At 44.6% G+C, this 13,096-nt stretch overlaps 1 long non-coding RNA gene and 1 pseudogene across 2 annotated transcripts in view; one reads left to right on the plus strand and one right to left on the minus strand.

The window, feature by feature from the left end:
• The window catches only part of LOC306660663, a 781,776-nt gene that overhangs the window by 750,005 nt on the left and 18,675 nt on the right, over positions 1-13,096 (minus strand). The gene's annotated exons all lie outside the window — the stretch shown is intronic.
• Positions 5,978-7,262, plus strand: LOC306662150 (ubiquitin carboxyl-terminal hydrolase 17-like; annotated as a pseudogene). The gene is made up of 2 exons: positions 5,978-6,004; positions 6,142-7,262. The product of its transcript is annotated as a ubiquitin carboxyl-terminal hydrolase 17-like (transcript).

The raw sequence follows: 13,096 nt of genomic DNA on the forward strand, positions 1-13,096 counted from the left end.
CCCAACAATGATCTGAAGAACACTTTGGACAAGAATCACACCTGAAGTCCAGCTGTCCTCCTCTGCTCTGCCAGCAGGTTTTCAGGCAAGTGGCTACTGGACAAACAGCCCAGGAGCAGAGGCAATGTCCTGGATGCCAGAGGAAAGGGAAGGAGGGACATTGGATACTGCCCTGTGCCCATGTGATCCAATGCCTCACCTGATGCCACTCACCTATTCCCTGTGGAAATTCCTGTTAAAACTTGACTCACACATTTGCATCACCTGACTCTAATCCATGTTCCTGATTTGCAAGTCCTTGTGTCCTAGATAAATGCTACTTGCCTGGATGCCTGTGCCAATCTTTCTAAGCTAATACTTGCTTAGATGCAGGCTCTCAAAATCAACACTTTAAATGGGTTTTAGGCACTTGGTAGATTAGAAATGCAAGATGACATTAGATGATATTGATTTCTATGAATTTGGGTTGCAGTGGTCTGCAGGATTATTTTTTTACCACTATACTTAGAGATGCAACTGTGAAAATAAATGCCTTTGAGGGATTCAAGTGTTTGTAAGAAACACATTATTGTGAGATGAATGGTAGGATTTCAGTTTGCCTTAAAATGTCCAGGGGTTTCTCTTCCTCTCTCGAGTTTGGAAAGAACAATCCATGACTTGAAAATGATGATTTTTGATACCTAGTGGTGGACTCCTCACACGCACTTTATTTTCTAGAAGTTTCGTTAATGACTCACAGGGAGTAATAAATGATTGGTGTTATTATGAGAAATCAGTTTGCAATTATTACTTTGGAATCCAAATCTGGTTTCATTTTCATTACATCAGTCAATACTTGGTCCTCACCCTTAGGTGAGAGATGGGGTCCATGCATTCTTTCAGTGCCCGCCACCTGCTGCAGGCACTGGAGTCCGTAATCCAGTCATTCTTAAAAGTCCATCTCTACTTATCATTTGGCTGACAAAATCCCCTGAAGGTAAATCCCTCAACAAGGGTTTACTTCATTTTAGACCTCAGCTTCTGTGATACTTTGTTGTATAATACCTGAAGAGGAGGCTCAGTCTCCAGGCGTGGTGAAGGACAAAGCAGAATCCTGGGCAGGAATTAAACTCCCCAAGTTGGAATCAGCTGGGACTCAGTTGGCCAATTGCTGCAGCCTCGCGTGTGAGAACCCAATTGATGCTTAACAACAGATAGGAATGAGGTCAATTTGACCAGCTTGATCTTAAACACCTAGCAAAACAGTTAAAAAAGAAACCACAGCCATTCCTGGACATTTCAAAGAAGAAACAATACTTAAATATAACTTAAGATGAACACTTGTATTAGCACCTAAGAAAAAGTAAGACTAGAGGCTACAAAAGAGATTTGTAGGCAAGAGTGCCTAATAACTAGCAAGAGAAACTGCCAGACTGATAAACTTTTAGTCAGTGTAAGGACTACAGATCTTATAAACCTCCTACACAGACAGGCCTAATCAATGTATGTAAGGATGATTTTTTAGTGTAAGTATCAAAATAAAGGAATCTTTGCTGAACCAGAGGATGTACCAATAAAAGGATATTTTGCAAAAATCAAATAACATTAAAAAGCTTAACTATATTTTATGGGGATATATATGACATTAAAAATTAAATGTTTTGTGTTCATTCCTGATAACTCTGACAGTGTTAAAGATTTACATTCTCACATAAAGTCTTGACCTCTGCAGCCTTTGTTACACGTTGTTATGGAAACATCTTCTCAGCTTTTCCACCTACTGGTGAGAGATTATTGACTTCTATCACATTCCTGATACTTATTGACATGTTCCAGATGCTACAACATTTATTTTGATTTCATCTCATTTCAGAACTCATGTCCTTTTGTTTCTCACTCATAGAAGCAGCACCCCCAGATGACATTGCGACCTGTTCATCCCCAACCAGGGATTTAGTATGGATCCCACAACCTACCTGATTTCTAAAAGGGAACTCCAATCTGCCTTGCCTCACTCTGCCCCATTACAGCTCTAAGCAGCCACAGCTGTCATTGCCCATTTCCTTACAGCAATAAGAAGTTCCTAAAACTAGAGGAGGGAATGAAGCCAGAATTAAAGACAGCCAGTAAGAATGCAGTAGGTGATCAGGTCAGATCAAGAAAATGGAGGATGATCTGAGTCTGGGAAGTTGGACAATCTGAGCTCCTGAGAGATTGGAATGATCATGTCTCCAGATCCCTTTGATACAGCCATTCCCAAAAAGGTTGTTAATGAAGCAGCTCCTGAGAAGACAGAGAGCTACTAATCAATACCCCCTGGGCTGCCACTTCCCTCCTGCCTGGCACTCCAACTTGGCCCTCCAAGTTCACTGCTCAACGCCACCCTGGCCATTCCACTGACATATCCCAGTCACTATGCAGGAGGGGGTGGAAATAAATGAGATAAGAGTGAAGAATACAGGAGAACAAAGGAAACTTTTGTTGTAAAAGGGGCAGGGCACTCTCACTTCCTGGATTACCAGAATACCAGCCATGGCCCCTTCTCCCTCCCATGGGACATCTGTGTTCTAACTTTAAGTAAACCTGCATCATACACCTGCCTCAGCACTGCTACTTTAATGTTCACACTTCAACATTGGAGGAAGCAGAACTCATCACCAATAACTGGTAGTATCAGTGCTAACATTGTATGTTCCAGTTTATGGAAACAACTTCTCAACTCATTCCACATACTGGTGAGAGATTATTGAGCATCCTACAATTGGGTTTCTTCCAGGAAAAACCCATGTGACACCAAATTTTGAAATCAAATTGGGGTCCCAGGAAATCCTAGTACAACCTCAAGTCTTCCTACATGCAACAAAATGTCCTGAGATCCTCTTTCTTCCTGGGTGTTTGGTGCTATTCCTTTTTAGTCAAATAAATTCAGGTGATGAGTAGCAACTCCATCCCACCTGGGATGGTTGGGGGAGGTTTCACTTACAATCAGAGAACCTGGCATTTTCTAAGTGAGGGGTGTTGGGTTACCTTTGCTAGCAAATTGGCATAGGGGGCTTTCTAGGTCAGCCTGAGTATTTGGAAATTTCCTAAATTTACTGATGTGCACACAAGTCTGGAGATCTAGTGAAATCAGAGAGTTCCATCTGACCTTCTGAGCAATTTTAGTAGTACCTGTCTTCTAGGAAAGCCCTGTCTCCTCTTCTGCCTGTTGGAGTTTCCCCAGTGTCCTTGGAACACAGAAGAAGAAGATCTAAAATTGCACTGGATGGGAAAATAAGTAGCAGAATTCTAGACTGGGCGGGACCCAGAACAACATCATAAGAGGAGAGCCAGATTGTGAGAGCTTCTAGGGCCTGGATTCACAGGAGATTCAGGTGTGTCTTCAGAGTCCACATGGAGGAGCAGGCTGTGGCTGTCTTTTGAGTGGTCCTTCTTGGAAGCCCATAGGGCATACCTTCTGCATATGTGACTAAATACTTCTGGGGACCCTGTGGCAGGGAGGAGTTAGGAGTGTCTCTACCTCAGTCAAGGTGTCCCCACACTGTTCTGGTCCAACAGCAATCCCTGGCCCTGTTTCAAACCACTTTCTTCTTCTGACAGCTCTCTCTTTCCAGGACCCATGGAAGTCCAGACACATAGATTCACATAAAGAGATCCTGTTCTATGGAGGTCATCATCCTCAAATCTCCTGGCCAGCAAGGCATGAAAGCCCCAGCCAGAGTTGTTTCCAAGCTCTATGGAGGACATAGAATTCTGCAGTTCCTAGGAGGACCATGATCTTCACCACATCTCCTACATTGGGTCAGGCTTCCCTACTGCCCCAAGGGCACTTGGAACATTTCTCATGTCCAGGCCTTCAGAGAGAAGAATAATTCTGCTGAGCCTGTTTTTAACAAGCACTGTTGCTGGGCTCAGAATCTGAAGGGAATCAGGGTAGGGCTGCTGGGGTTGGGGAAGGAGTGCCATCCACAACCTCTCCCCATATGAAGTCAGCTCCTGGGCTGGAGTTTCCCTGGCCCAGCAGGTAGTGACTCTGAATGGAAAGATGCCCCCCAATTCCAGGCCTGCAATAGATGCTTGTGGGCACATGAGGCAATGTCACATTTTTTACAGGCTTTGTTGCACAAGGGAAACTTCCTTGAATCCTCCCCTACAGGCAGAGGATCTCATTGTTTACAGAGGGGAAATGGGAGCATTTAAAGAGGTGATTTTGTCCAAGGTGCCGCCACAGGCAAAGCTGGAGGCCACCAGGGAGCTGTGTGCATGCCAGCCCCTCGGGAAATCCTCCACCATCATGATTAGTAAGTCACAAATACTTCTTATGTTAGAGAAACAGTGCAGAAAATATTCATGAAAAAATTAAATGATACACAAAATATGACAGCATGAACAGGATGCCCTGTGATAGCCAGAGCGGGAGAGAGAAACTTGCCAAGCAGATAGGCCTAAGGACCCCTCCTCATGCTGCATTTGGCTTCTGCCTTTCTGCCACTGACGACAGGTGGACTGGACGCCTCCTGACCAGCACCTCCATTGGAGCCTGACAGTGTGCTCAGAACCCTGAGCTAATCCCGAGGAATCAACACCCTGACTGAGCAGGTGTGACTGGATTCAGAGACCACCACTTTCAAATCAGCAGTCCTTGGTCTTTCGGATGAATAACTCCCCTCTCATATCACCATACAAGGCCCTAGACAGCAGCCATCTCGCAGCAACCCACCCCTGCTTTCCTTCTTTAGTTTCATGTGTCCTCTTATTTTGTTCTCCTGCTCTGTGACACTGGATCTCATTCTTTGCATTCACAAGAGAAAGAACCTACAAATCCTTTCTCTTCCACCCTTCTCCTGATCATCATAATCAATTTAAGGGAGTGGGAGATTAAATGACAGAAAGCCCTGGAGAACTAGTGGAATCATTTGCATTGTCACCTTTCAGAGGCCCAACAGAGGTACAGATATCCATTCCTAGCTATGTTCCAGATAATTCCACTGAAAAATTAAATTTGAGAGGTAAAGAACCATAGAATTAAAAACCTTCGTACATTAATCTTATTTAAATTATTTATGGGGCTAAGTTCGTAGCTTAGTTGTAGAGGGCTTGCTTACCATGAGTGAGACATTGGGTTTGATTCTCAGCACCACATAAAAATAAATAAAATAAATTATTTATGACCCTACATGAGTACTGGAATTTGAGTGGAGAAATCTGTACACATGATACATGAAAATTAGAAGGAATGTTAACTTGAACTTAATTGAAAACTTATCCTAACTGATGCCACATGCCTCCTTGTTATTTCTGCCAAAGACAGGCAGGCATATTCCCAAATGACTTCCTTTTGAATTCAAAACCACCATGGAAATGAATCAGGAAAAACTTCCAACATGACTTGGTTCATTGAGAAGGTAAGGAATTGAAATGTGTCATTTTCTCTGTAAAGTGGTTTAAAATGTAGAAACACTTTTAATAAATGCAAACAGTACTCCCTTTGAAATATTACCAATATGAAACTGTACATGCCTCAAATGCTAAAAGAATGTGCACACACACAAACAACAAACAAGACTTTGTCCTGTATTCTTCATTTTCCATGTTTTATGAGACCGAATTCAAAAGTATTCCCATCACACCAACTGAGCAGAACTACCAGAAATGTTGGTTTGTTGGTTTGCTTTGTCTAATTATGACCTCAGGATATTCATGAACAATCCTTATAATTGAATCAGATTCTATGCTCCTGGGATCCACAAATCAGAGAAAGGAGTCAAGGAGTCTCTCCCACAAGGGAATTGACCACATCCAAAATCCTAATCCATTTAAGTGCTTAGAGGTGATTGGTGGATCTGACACTGAGTCAGTGGGTGTGGTGGAAAGGCTGAGCTGTAAAAGGGCTGGAAACTTGGAGAAGACTGTCATTTGAAGACCAGCTCAGAAGGAGAAGCTTTCCTCCTCTTGAGATCCCAGCTGGGAAACCCTGTGGTCAGTGCTCCTGGAGACAATGGGGCAGCTTCATCCCAATGTGGAGGTAAGTCTCTGTTTGATGCCTTTGTGAAACCGACATGTTCATCAAAAGCAGCTGATGCTAAAGTCCCTTTGAGTTTTTACCTACCTGCAGAGTCACCATTGTCACCTTGCACTAATGCATGCTTGAATAACAAATAGGCTCATGTGGGGACACAGCTGGTTCCTAGGGAGAAACAATCTCTGAGCTATCAGAGATCTTCTGGGGCTGGGGCTGGGCTGCAGAACATGGGAAACACTTGCTACGTGAATGCCGTACCACAGTGTCTGACATACACCCCTCTTCTGGCCAACTTCATCCTGTCCCAAGAGCCCTCCCAAACATGTCCTCCTCTTGCATGCTATGTGTGATGCAAGTTCACATGACATGGGCTCTCCATCACCCTAGGGATGTCGTTCAGCCCCTCCCTGCATTGGCTGCTGACTTCCACTCATGGCAGCAGGAAGATGCCCATGATTTCTGCTATTCACCCTCAATGCCCTGCATAAACATGTCTGTGTGGGCACAACCAGCCAGGGCTCGCTCCCAGGACATCACCCTCATGCACCAAATAATTGGAGGGTGATGGAGATCACAAATCAAGTGTTTCTGCTGCCACAGCCTTTCAGACACTTTTGACCCCTACCTGGACATCACCCTGGACATCCTGGCACCTCAGAGTGTGCAGCAAACCTTGGAGCATTTGGTGAAGCCTGAATGGGTAGAGGGGGAAAATGTCCATTGTGGTGTTTGTCTGAAGAAGATGCCAGCCTGCAAGACTTTGAGCCTGCAGACTGCCTCAAAGGTTCTCATGCTTGTACTGAAACGGTTCTCAGGTCTCACAGGTGACAAAATTGCTAAGCAGGTGCACTATACTGAATGTCTTGACATGCAGCCGTACATGGCTCAGCAGAGCAGTGGCCTGCTGGCCTGTGCCCTCTATGTGGTGCTGGTCCATGCTGGAGTGAGCTGTCACAGTGGACATTACTATTGCTACATAAAAGCTGGGAATGGCCAGTGGTATAAAATGGACCATGCTAAGGTAGTGGCCTGTGACAATACTTGTGTCCTGAGTCAGTGTGCATATATCCTCTTTTATGTCCAGAAGAGTGAACTTGAACCTGACAGTGGGATCATGTCACTAGACAGGGAACCAAGTACTCTTGGGCCTGAAGACACAGGCTTGGGAGCTGCCCAAGGGGAGCTCCAGGGGGACTCCTTTAGCCACTTAATGCAGTCAGAGGAGCCCCTGGGGGCCCAGCTGCCAGATAACTCACCTTAGATCTGTGGAAGTTCCTCCAAGAGCAGAAACAACCAAAGTCTGACTCCAACCCCAGGAAAGTAGAATTCACTCTGCCTCCCAATGGAGTCACCACTCACCAGTCAAAACACAGAGGAGGGTAGAGAATTTATGATAACCAGGAAATATACAAGCCTAAGAAGGCTACCAAGAGCACAGTCAGTGGAGGGTCTGTGAACACTTGTGTTAGAGGAAGGGCCAGAGTCACCTAAAGGAAGAAAAAGCAGGGCAAGAGGTTGCGGTGGTGTTCTAGCAATCCAGTACGAGGATGAGCCCAGGTGCCCTCACACACACACACACACACACACACACACACACACACACACACACACCCACACAGAACCCACAAAATGCTGGAGATGGGTAGACTCTGTCTAGATCCTCCTCAGAATTCTCCACATGAACTTAGGGGCCAGAATTCTAAATTTCAAATGTGAAATGTGCAACTACAATTCATATCCAGGTCTTCACAATTATTCTGGGACCCCTGAGTTCCCTGCAAAGCTAATGATGGTCTCAAAAGTCAAACCATGGTGACATGCCCAGTTACACAGCTCCAAATATTCTGCCTGGAGCTCCTGGGCTTCCCCAGTCTTGGTGCCCCCCACTGCTGGTCAGGCCTTCTGGCTGCCACTCTTATGTCCTCTGACTCCAGTCCCCCATGGGACACTTTCTCCATGAACAGGTATCTCTGAAAGAGATGTACGATCAGAGCTGCCAGGACACTCTGGGTCTGATAGGTTAGAGTAGAACACAAATGTAGATAAAAATAGCTTAGAGTATTTCAAATCTATGATAACCCTCAGATCTGAGGATCAATGGAAATCAGGGGAAAATTTCATATTAATTTGTACAATTAATGTGTTCATTAAATTGTTTGGTATGACACACTTGTTTCAAGGGATTATAATTTGTAAATTCTCCCACATGTGAAATAGAGTGAGTGAAAAGTAAATTTCAAAAGGAAATTATATGCAAACTGTAATTGTGACCTCTCTTTCTTGTTTCAATTGAGATATGATAATTCTTTGTGCCTACAATGTACTATGCAATATTTTGATACTTGTACATATTATGAAGTCTAGTATCTCCAATGTTTATCATTTCATGTTGGTGAGAATATTCAAACAACCTCTTCTTTCTATTTTAAAACATGGCAACATGATCACTGTCACCTGGTGAAACTGGAGGATATTGTGTTGAGTGAAGTATGACAGGTACAGAAGGGGAGTATTTTGTTGTCTTAAAGCAGAGCCTCCATTCTCCACCCTCACTGTGCAGGTGCTGGTCCTGTGGAGTTCCAGAAGTTGCTTCCAAAGCTGTGCTGCTGTCCACCTTGCAAATGGCAAGTCAAGGTGGAATTTGTGCCTTCGATGCACAGAGAGTTTTCACTTTCTAGTACCCACTGTAAAAGTCATAAAAAAGAAAATCAATTTTGACAAGAGACTCAAGCATTCCTGATCCACCCATCACTGACTGTGAACTTGTGAGATCGCCCAAGTCTGTTGAACTCTTCTCCACCTGCTCCCACTTCCGAAATAGATTTCAACTGTTTCAAAAGAGACTTAAACCATTTCAGATTTGTTAAGAAGAAAACGTATATTCTGAACACAGCAGCCAGCCTTCGAAAGATGGTTCATTCACACTTGAATGGTGAGCAACCTCCACATCCTCACCTGCATATCTGACATTTTCATAGACAACAGCCATCCTAATGGGGAAAGAGGGTATTGCACTGTGGCTTTGATTTGCATGTAATGGAGAGCTGATGATATTATGTAGTTTTTTTTTTTTGGGTTTCTTGGTCATTTTTATTTCTTCTTTTAGAAAGTGTCTATACATGTCATCCATACATTTTTAATAAAATACAGTTTGTGTTATTGTGGTTGTTATATGATTTTCTATTTTTTCTTATATGCTGAATATTAACACTGTCAGATGAAAGGTTGTTCAATATTTTCTCACATTCTATGGATTGTTTCAGCACAAGGATGTGGAAAAAAAATGAAACTCTTTTTCACTGTGGATGGGAATGTAAATTAATTGAACCAGTATAAAAAACAGTATGGATTTTCCTCAAATAACTAAAAGCACATATACCTTGTGGATGGGCTACCCCATCTTGGGCGTGCATCTATGGCAGTTGTCTTCAGCAAGTCAATAAGATACCCACACAGACATGTTTATAGCAGCTCTATTCCCACTAGCTAAAACAAGGGATCAGCCTGGTGCCCACTGACAGAAGACTGGATACAGAAAATCTGCTACATATGTACAATGGTGCAGTGTTAAGCCATGACAAAAAGCACAATCTGTAGGACATTTTGTTAAGCTATGTGATCCAGGAGCAGAAAGCCAGTATTTTATGTTCTCTTTTCAAGTGCTGATCAGGAAGTTCAGAAGTGTATCCAGAAAGATCAGTGATTATTACAATTTCATAAGGGTGTGTGGGATGCAGCGGGAAGGGGTTTGAACTCAGAGAGTGTACACCATATGCGTGTATGGTACAATCACACTGAAGCCCATTAATACAAAAATTTAATGTGTGAATAAAAATCACTAAGGAACAAAGAAAGTATGTGAAAATATATCAAGGACTCAATGGCTCTTCACTGAAGAGGAGGACTCTTCACTTGATCCTAAACATCTATGGGCACTAAAACTGAGAAAGACACCTGGCACCTCTGCCTTCACTTGCCTCTGAGGCATTCTCTAGGGAAGCCCCTGGATGTCATGAACAGGTTTGTTGGATAAACACCCTGTGATGGGCTCATACTACCACCCAGGCAGCCAGTTCACTCCTGAGATTACCACCAACCTGGCCACAGTTTGCCAAGGACTGCCTGACTGTGACTTCCGGTCCCCTTGTGTGCACCCCAAGGCAGGGATCAGGAAGTCAGGCCCCTTGCCTCCCTGGCATAGGTGCATTCATTAAAGTTCCCCTTCCTACTTTCACTCAGCTAGATGCTTCAACTGGTCTTCTGGGTCAGGCAGCAGAAACTAGCGAGATGGGACCCCAGAGCCAGGGACTTCACCCTAACCCTCCAGTGTCACTGGCTCTTTGCGGTTCCAAAATCCATGGATATTTGTCACCGCCTGCAGCAACAACTTGCACGGGTCTTACGGGTGGTGGAGTGGAAACTGAGGCTCTACCATCTTTCTCTTTAGTGCACTGCTTTCTTGCTTGTTTATAGAGGATAGAGGAAATGAGGTTTACTTACTTTGAGAGGAGAGAGAGAGACTTTGCTTATCACAGAGAAAGAGAGACTTTGCTTAAGAGAGACTTTGAGAGAAGGACAGACTTTGCTTAGAGGAAGAGAGACTTGCTAAGCCTCACTTAATGCCTGCTGCTTACTGGGGCATCCTGCATTCTGTGAACTAAGGGTGTGTCTACCTAAGGTGCCCTAGTGATGCATCTCAGTTCTCTGTTCTGCAATCTGCCTTCTGCTGTTTCCCCTACTCGCTGCTGCCCCTGTGTCTACCTGCTTCCTTGTGTTTACTTCTAGCTACTGTGTGTGTCTTCTTCTCTGGCTACTGCCACGCCGCGTGTCTTCTGCTACTGCTTTTCTGCTAATGGCTGCTGTGTCTCTGTCTCGCTCTGCCTATGCTCATATCACCTCAAGGAGGTGGAGAGCAGGGCCACGCCTTTTACGCAAAGATTAGGCGAGTCGCTCCGAGCAGGCAATGAGTGCTCGAGAACACATGCACATACATTGTGTGCGTGGACGATAAAATCACCTGAATGTGCTTATGTCAATTAACCTCCTCACTGCCGATGTGATCAGGTGCCATCCCGGCGCCGCCAACATGGCAGGGCCCCCAACACTCCAGGAATTACCAAGCTTCAGATCACTGCAGTGAGTGGGAACAGCCTTGCCCCACTCATCATGGAGATCACTCATCTGTACACTAACCAGGAGACTTGGGTCCTCTGACCAAGAGAATACCCCAGTGCTCCTATTGGTTATGGGGGTTGGAGGCTCAAGTCCTCCCAGGAGCCTCCTCTCTCTTCCAGGTTCCAACCCCTTACAGGAGCACAGCTTCCTTATGATGATGCAGCAAATTTCCGATTCCATTTTCTCGTGGTGATTGGGGATTGAACCCAGAGTCTCAGGTATACTAGGCAAGCATTCTGCCACTGAGATGCTCCCCAGGCCAGCCCCTCCCAATTTCCCAATTCAAGAGTGAGTTTCAGTATCTACATTTCATAAGTCTCTCTCAGGGGTCCTATCTCTCTATCCACTGTATGTGGTCCCTGGGGGACCTGGGAACTTCCTCTCACTAGGAGGCTCCTTCTGGTTGAGCTGCCTCAGTTTCTGGATAGAATCTCTGGAGGTGGGTCCCAGGCACATCTGCACTGGCAGTTTCCATTCTCTCCCGTTCTCATGCTCCATGAAGTCCCCACTGGGGGCTTCTCCACCATATGGGACGTTCTCCCTGTAGTCCCTTGTGAACTGGGATACTGCGGGCCCCAGTCCTCCCCAGGGATTTCTTCTGTCCTCAAGTCCTTGTGGACATGGCACTGCCACTCCTCAGTCTCCCCTTTGAGTCACTGGGGAGAACTCAGAGTCCTTCTGGGTGAGAACACCGGCCCCTGTCCAGTTCTAGATCCCATCCTGTTTCAGATCCCATCTGATGGATATGCCTGACAGGTGACACTCACCGTGTTCCACAGGAAAGTGCTGTCCCTGGGCTGGGGGCACATTTGATTCTTCTTTACACATAGATGGTTGAGTGGGAAAGACTGGAAGGGTGTCATGGATGGGTAACAGGGACCACTTGTGCCTCTGGACATAGAGTTCAGGGTCACCAAGGAGGGTTCCATGGAGAGCAGATGAATGAAGCAAATGAACCTAGTCCAGGGGAATTAGCTCCAAGGAAAATCCAACAAAAATCTGGTGAAAAAAGAAAGTGGGGGACACTATGTGCCCAAGTTTGTCCCTGTGTCTGGAATCCTCACAGAAGCAAAGTGAAGCTGAACTTGATGTCATTGTTTCTACTGATTTGAGAAACTCCTGGAGGAATATCCACATTCTCGGACTTCACGTTCTTATATAATTAATCATTCCATGCATGATTCTGAACATATCTGCTAATCTCCACTTTCAAAGAGTTCAAACCGCCCTTCATGCCTGATCCAAATACACCACCACACAGTGACCTTCCCTGATGCAACTATACAAATGCAAAACTATTCTCTTGCATCTTGACAATTGCAAACCATATGTATGTTTCTTTCTTGGCATTTTCTTCTGGATAAATTATCTTCTCCATGAAGGCAACAGTAATAATGCGCCTTTTAATTTTGAATACAGCATTCTTCACATAATCCTTGTGCACAATGCTCACAAATATTATGGAAAAAATAAACTCAAAAAATCTGTTTCTAATAAAAGAATTGCCTCAGATATATAGACACTATGGTCATGGAAGCAGCATGTATCAAGGACACAATGTTTGGAGAATCTTGTATCCTGAATAGAGTGGTAGGATGCAAAAGTTTGAGTCTTTTGGGGATAAACAGGAAACCACACCTGATTATGTTGATTTCCTTAGGTGATGTTTTGGATCACGTGACACTGGGGGAGTATGAAATCTATGCCACTATTCCTCCCTCACTGTACCTTCCCCTGCCATCCTGCAGGCTGCATCTCTTCCTGTGTTGTGTGTCCATCAGCCACCTATTCGACAACCTTCTCATAGAAAAGACAAGGATAGTGAGATCTCAGATTGGTATCCTTTGTCCAGGTGTTCTTCAGATTATTGCTGAAAACATTACTAGATGGGAAAAAAAGGAGTGGCAGAGGTTTAAGTTC

This window comes from Sciurus vulgaris (assembly GCF_902686455.1).
Source record: "Sciurus vulgaris genome assembly, chromosome: 5".
NCBI classification, from domain to species: domain Eukaryota; kingdom Metazoa; phylum Chordata; class Mammalia; order Rodentia; family Sciuridae; genus Sciurus; species Sciurus vulgaris.